Below are 7,147 nucleotides of genomic sequence, written 5' to 3' on the forward strand. Positions count from 1 at the left end.
GCCAGCCTGATCTATAGGGAGAGATCCAGGACAGGCATCAAAATAACACAGAGAAACCCTGTATTGACAAAAAACCACAAAAAAATGTGAATATGTTTAATTCAGAAAACATAACAAATATTTTCAATTTCAGAACTATATCTAACATGAAATAGTGCCTAAATACTCTGATGTTCTGTCCATTTACGCTATATTTGAAAAATATACTGACAAAGTATGTTTTATCTGTTTCTTGAACAGTCTTCTAGGCTGACACATATATTTCTTTTTGAAAATATACTATTAATAAGTGCCCTGTGAATAAATATCAGGAATCCCCATCATTGCTACTTCCTCATCCTCCTCCATCCCCAGTTCAACTATCAGGTCCCTTTGCTTGCTCCCTGTGCCTGGATTTAGGTCATATATTGCTTCACACTACTAGGAGAAGAGAGAGCCTAAAAATATACATGACTATCTGATTTTAAATTATTTAATTTTAAATAAGTTAAACCTCCCTAAGAATCCTGTGCTGAAGTAAGAGAAACAATACAGCCCTGGTACTAGCTGGAGGGAAAACTTGTTTCGCAATAATATATTTCACAGTTCAGACATCTTATTGGAATGCCTTGCAGGACAGTCCTGGGCCAGAAGATGATGGCTCAGTGATGAGGGAGAACACACCTTGATCAGAACTTCTGAATTCCGTGTACTTCTTGCCCTCTGTTTAAAACTAGACCTCATGTCAGGACCCTGAAGACAGGATGGAAGGGTAACTAAATTCTTTTATTTGTTCTTCTTCCCATGTGACCAAACTGAACAAATCTTTCCCTGTTTTAAGTGTTACTTGTCTCTTAAATGAGACTTTTAGGGACTGGTGGCCTAGTCTGGCTTGTACAAGCTGCCAGGGCTAGGGTTTTAACCTAAACACTCTAGTAACATGAAAGCTTGGCTTTAATGCTTAGGAGGCTTCCACAAGAATCCTAAGTCAGTTTAGCTAGAATTCCCATCTTCTTATAATATTGATTTCTATGAGTTCTTGGCTGAAATTCCCACATTCCAAGCTGAATTCAGAGTTTCTTCCACTGTTTTCTATTCTCCTAAAATTTCTCATTGTCATTACTTACTAGTAATGTACATTTTATGTTTTTGTTTATCAGTTTAAAGAAATTCGAACATAAACATAGATAATAAGAAAAGGGAAAGAGATTTTGGGAGAACTCATGACAAAGTTACACAGACATGTTTAAGGACAAGAAACAAAGTTATGGAAAATACCTCAATTGGCTAATTGTAAAAACCTTTGGGGAATTTGGAAGAACAAACTATTTCTACTTTATTTAATAAGGAAGCAATTATTGGACATACTGAGTACTATGTAATTTTTTTTGTAAAACAAACATGCAGTATGATATTATAAGTAAGCAGAAGCAGCAGGCATGGCAGCACACCTAGGAAATGCAGACCATGAAAAAACTACTCAGAACTGAAGCTGAGGTGCTGAGTTCCAGACCATATTGGGGTACCAAAGGAGACAAGATTGTTTCAGGGAGACAACATTATTATATCCTACACACTGAAGTTCTCTGAAAAGAAAAAGACAACCTGTGTTTAATACTCTACAAACCTGGTTTACTGTAGAATTATAAAGTTGAAAATTCAAGTCCAATTTATCTTGGGCTATGTTTTTTTTTAACTAGGTAAGGCCTAGCCCTAGCCCTGAAGTTGGTAGCTTCTGGAAGGTCAGAAGTAAGGGAGGTGAATATAGCTAAGATTATCAGACTGTTAAATATTTTTTTCTAAAAGCATAGTTCCTCTTTTAAGCTTTTAGTTTAAAAGATTATTTCAGGAGCTGGAGAGATGGCTCAGGGTTTAAGAATGCTGACTCTTCCAGAGGACCTTAGTTCAATTCCCAGCACCCACATGGCAGCTCACACCTGTCTGAAACTCCAGTTTCAGGGGACCCCGACACCCATGGCAAAAACACAAATGCACATAAAAACAAAATAAAACATATTTTAAAAAAAAAGATTATTTCATTTAACCCACAAGGTATAGTGCTACCAAAGAGAAAAACTGCATGTTCAGGGAACATAAACCCTAGAGTCAATGAATATCACAACATATGTCAGTTAAACCAATTTTGCAGTCAAACATGAACTGTGTATTTGTCCATATGCTTGTAAATCTACTTATGTATGTGAAATCATTCAGATTAATAGGATTCATTGTTATGCCTAGATTGTGGGAACCCCCAAAAGGCCACCACAGAGACCGAAGCCCATATGTAAAAGTAAAGAGCCTTTATTTTCAAGCTCTGAGCTTGGTCTGTCTGTCTGTCCAATGCAGCTGTAAGAGCAAAGAGCCCTGAGCTCAGGCAGGGTAGAGTTTTTAATCATAGCAGAGGTTGGGGTGAGGGCATTTCCAGGGTTCAGGACCCTGATTGGCTGACATTTGTCTAGGCATATCTGTAAAACAAAAACAGGTGTGTGCTAGACTCAGGGTCATCTGGCCACCTTATCTAATGGTTGGAATATTTGGGATGTCAGGTATTTTGAGTTAGATGGAGGTCTTTCCTGGGTGGGGTCAGCTTATGTCTTTTCCTAGGTCTATGTTTTACCTGCTAGTAAACTTGCCACGGAAGCTGTGCCTGGGCCTCTAAGGCTGTCATGGGAGCTGTGTGGTCAAGCAGTTTGGGGCCCATCTACATTCACATACCTCTTCAATACCTCAATAAATGGAACCTGACTGTAAAAGCAGACTTGGGACTCCCTTCCTGTTTCTTTACAGAGAATCATGAACTGAACTACTTCTCCAACATTTCTGCATTGTGTTTTGGCTTTGGTATAAATATTTTAAAAAATCCTCCTGTAGTTTTTTATGGCCTTCACTCTTTTTCAAAACTTACTAAGTTTATTTTCAATCTTATCAACACTGTCCTGCAATTTCAGCCACAGATTTGTTGGATACTAAGTGCCACTGTGGTTACAGTGATCAAAGGTTCCCGAAAGTATAGTGAGGTATTCACTTATTCCACCTTTTTTTCTTTATTGAGATTAAAATGGAACTGCATCATTTTACATTTCCTCCTTCCAAGACTTCCCATGTATCTGCTGCTCTCTTTCAAATTCATGGCTTTCTTTTCTCTATCTGTTGTTTGGAATTTAAGGGTCCTGAGATTAGAGTTCAATTGTCTCCTTCCTAGAGGACAATTTAATAGCCTGACTCAGCATCATCATATTAGATCAAAAAGAATTTTTACCCAGATAACAGTTTCTGGAGCCTTTCTCTCATTAAAGTTTATTTAATTACTTTTGAGTGTTTGCTGTTGCATGAGGTACATGCCTGATACCCTTAGAGGCTTTAGGATAAATGAGATGCCATGACTTGAATTATAGAATGTTGTGAGCTTCCATGTGGTTGCTGTAAAGAGACCCTAGGTTCTCTGGAAGAGAAGTCAGTACTTGTAACCACTGAGTTATTGCTCTGTTCTTTTTTTTTTAAATGGAAAAAAATGTTTCCTTACAGTATATTCTGATCACACATTCTTGTCTCCCAGTTATCCCAGATCCTCCTCACTTCACCTACAGTGTGCCATTTCTTCTCTCTTTTCTCTCTCTCAAACAGACAAGCAAAATAAAAAGACAATGAAAAAAGCCACAAGAAACATGTACACCATAAAAAACAAAAAATTGTAAGCAAAATAGACAAGTAAAGTTCAGTAAGACAAAAAAATAACCAAACAAGGTGGTCTATAAAATGTCTACAAAACAAACCATCTACAAAAATACCAGTGATTGTCTTTTCTGTTGACCACCCATTCCTGAGCAAGAGGCATAACCTGAACTGTGGTTAATGTATCCACCAGCCTGCACAGGTCCAAGCCTCATGGAGTCCCAGTGCTTAGAAGGGGATGTGGAAAGTGTCTCCCTCATCTCACCAAGAATCTATCTGCATCTACATCCACTTGCAAAGGAAACTGGTTTTTCCTAAAGTAGTGACTGTTGTTACTTTTTTGGACTTTATTAGACTTCCTTTTTTCTGAATATATACTTTTCATTTCCTTGTACATGATACAATGAATCAGTGAAGGAGAAAGTAAGTTAGAAATGATAAAAGGTTCTACTCAGATACAACTGTGTATATACATATATGGAAAATGTATTATTTATTATAAATCCAAGGGCCTTAATAGTGGCCCATTATAGGAAACTAAAATAATTAGTGAAAATTCTGCATCAGAATTGCTTTTGTTGGGCAAGATTTGTTGTTGCTGCTGCTTTGGTTGTTGCTATTTGGAGACAGGGAGTTACTATGTAGCTCTGGTTGGTCTGGAATTTTCTATGTAGCACAGGCTAAAGTTCAACTCAGAGATCCACTGCCTCTGCCTTTGAAGTGATGGGATTAAAAGTGTTTACTACCATGCTTTAAAGAAGAGGAATTCTAGACATCTAGACATGGAATGAAAGGCTTCCCTAAAGCTTGTCAGGTGATGCAGTATGGATATGGTCAGAGTGCTGTGGAAATGAGGGAACTAAGCGATGCACTAACCATCTCTCTTTGAGACACAGCTTCATAAACCAGACCAAATGAGTCTCTCCCTCATAGGAGCCATGGGATGTACTTGCTTATTGCAGTATGGAGAGCCCATGAGCATCAGCTGTTGGAGCACAACACAAAAGATCAGTTATTACTGTAGTAACTAAGCATATGAAGTTGGTAATAGATGTCGCTATGAATATCAGAGATTACAAAACAATGGAGGAAGAACAAAAATTATTAAGTTATTCATGATTATGTTTAAAGGCTTTAGATTAGCACGGAAACTAAGTTCCTAAAGTGCCAAAGCTAACAATGGGGTATCATGGACTGTCCCAAGCAGACAAAGTACCTGTTTGGGTTCACTCAAAGGCAAATGTGGTGAGATTAGTACCGAGCACTGAATGCCTAGCGAAAATGTGACCAAAACACCATATGCTGTACTAGTGAGGTTCTGGGAGATTTTAAATCCCAGGTAGTAGTTTACAGAGAATATAAATGCTATATAATAGAGATGATAAAAATTAAGTTTGAGGCTGAGTGTGTTAGCACATGCCTTTAATCCCAGGTGCTGAGTGCAAGGAGGCTTTTTGTGATTTAAAGTATAGCTTGCTCTACATAGTGAGTTCCTGGTCAGCAAGGACTATGTAATGAAACTCTAAAAACTTTTTTTTAATTCTTGGGAAGCTACCGCATGGTGGTAAGTTAAGAGTCTTCTGGCTCCTTGGCTCCTGAAGATGCAGTGCAGGAGCAGATGGATAATGGAGACTGGGGCTATATGGATTTCTAAAGCAGGTGTGTTATTTTGAGAAGCTTCCTTCTTAGAATTAAAGATAACTGTACCAGTCACATTGAATGTAGGTGGACACTTGTACACCACATCCTTTACCATATTGACGCATTCCTCAGATTTCATGCTTGGAGCTATGTTTTGGGGGGACTTTCCCACAGTCCAAGACCCTCAAGGCAATTACTTCATTGATCAAGATGGATGTCTTTTCTGCTATGTCCTCAACTTCTTACAAACTTCAGAATCGACCCTCCCCTTGGATTTTAAGGAACTTGATCTGCTTTGGAAAGAAGCTGATTTTTACCAGATTGAACCCTTAATGCAGTGTCTCAATGACCCTAAGCCTTTGTATTCTATGGATACTTTTGAAGAAGTTGTAAAGCTGTCTAGTACTCAGAAGCTTTCTAAATATTCCAATCCAGTGGCTGTCATCATAACTCAATTTACCATCCCCACCAATGTCCGTTCCTTACTAGAAGGCATCTCAAATTATTTCACCAAGTGGAAAAGCACATAATGGACACAAAAGACTGTCAGGTTTCCTTCACCTTTGGACCATGCAATTATCACGAGGAAGTCTCTCTCTGGGTCCACTTGATGGAATACATTACAAAGCAAGGTTTCAGGACCCAAAATACTTGGGTGCATCACATGAGTGAGCGGGCCAATGAGAACACGGTAGAGCACAACTGAACTTTCTGTAGACTGGCTTGGAAGATGAATGACTGATCACCAGCCCTCAGGAGAATTTCCTGTAAGCTCATGTTTTCCTGGGACATGGAAAAGACTGTTATTGTTTTTTAAATCATAGTGTGCCCTCCCCTTTTAAAATTTGAATTTATTGGAAGGCATTGAGGACCAGAAGGAAGTTCCATGTGTGGGCAGTCTTCTCCCTGTTATGCTGTTTTATTGCCAGTATCCATGTGCCTGTTCAGAGTCTCCAAAAAAATTTCTTTTGATGAAAAGATATCTCAAAATCATTATGGTAAAAAATCTACCCTTAACAGTGCTAAAATAATTTCTGATAATGTGGTCCCTAACTCAAATGGAAGGCTAAATGAAAGATTAAGCAGAGTATTCATGATGTCTTTGAAAAAAATCAGAATATCATGTAGGGTGACCTCATTTCCGGACCAATAGGCAGCAGTATATTAAAGGAAAACTGGCCAGTCATCTGTTGGTACTTGTTAAGGACTGCTTCCTACAGTTTGACAACTGTTTCTTTCTATGCATCAAGCAACCGAGTATCTGTAGCCATTGAAATTTCTGACTAGAAATATTTATATTGGATTCTCAATACAGAATGTCCCCGTGGTAGAAACCTTATGACTAGTACAGTTTCATTCCCAATGTACTGTCTACCAGAAAAGAAAAGTCTAATAAAAAATGGAGTAAGAAGCCGTGTGGTGGTGGCGGTGGCGGTGGCGGTGGCGGCGGCGGCGGCGGCTGCGGCGGCTCACGCCTTTAATACCAGCACTTGGGAGGCAGAGCCAGGCAGATCTCTGTGAGTTCAAGGCCAGCCTGGTCTACAGAGTGAGATCTGGGACAGGTGCAAAGCTTACACAGAGAAACCCTGTGTCGAAAAACAAAACAAAACAAAAATATGGAGTAAGAAAAAAAAAAAAACCCTTTTTTAAAGATTAAGTTTGTCCTATTCAGTTTATCTCACCCCAAGTATGCAGTATATATTTTTCTCCTGATAAAAGACAACCTGGGGCAGATGTTATTTGTCCAGCCTTAGGACTTTAATCAGTCAATTTGATTAATGGAGCAGCAAGGTTCATGGTACTGTGCTGGAGCATATGAGAACTGTGGAACATGAGAGCAGGTGTGATGTTT

At 38.8% G+C, this 7,147-nt stretch overlaps 1 pseudogene; it reads left to right on the plus strand.

The window, feature by feature from the left end:
- The first annotated feature begins 2,503 nt into the window (after positions 1–2,503).
- LOC114687537 lies at positions 2,504–6,749 on the plus strand (annotated as a pseudogene).
- Positions 6,750–7,147: the final 398 nt, after the last annotated feature.

This window comes from Peromyscus leucopus, chromosome 1 (genome assembly GCF_004664715.2).
Source record: "Peromyscus leucopus breed LL Stock chromosome 1, UCI_PerLeu_2.1, whole genome shotgun sequence".
NCBI lineage: Eukaryota > Metazoa > Chordata > Mammalia > Rodentia > Cricetidae > Peromyscus > Peromyscus leucopus.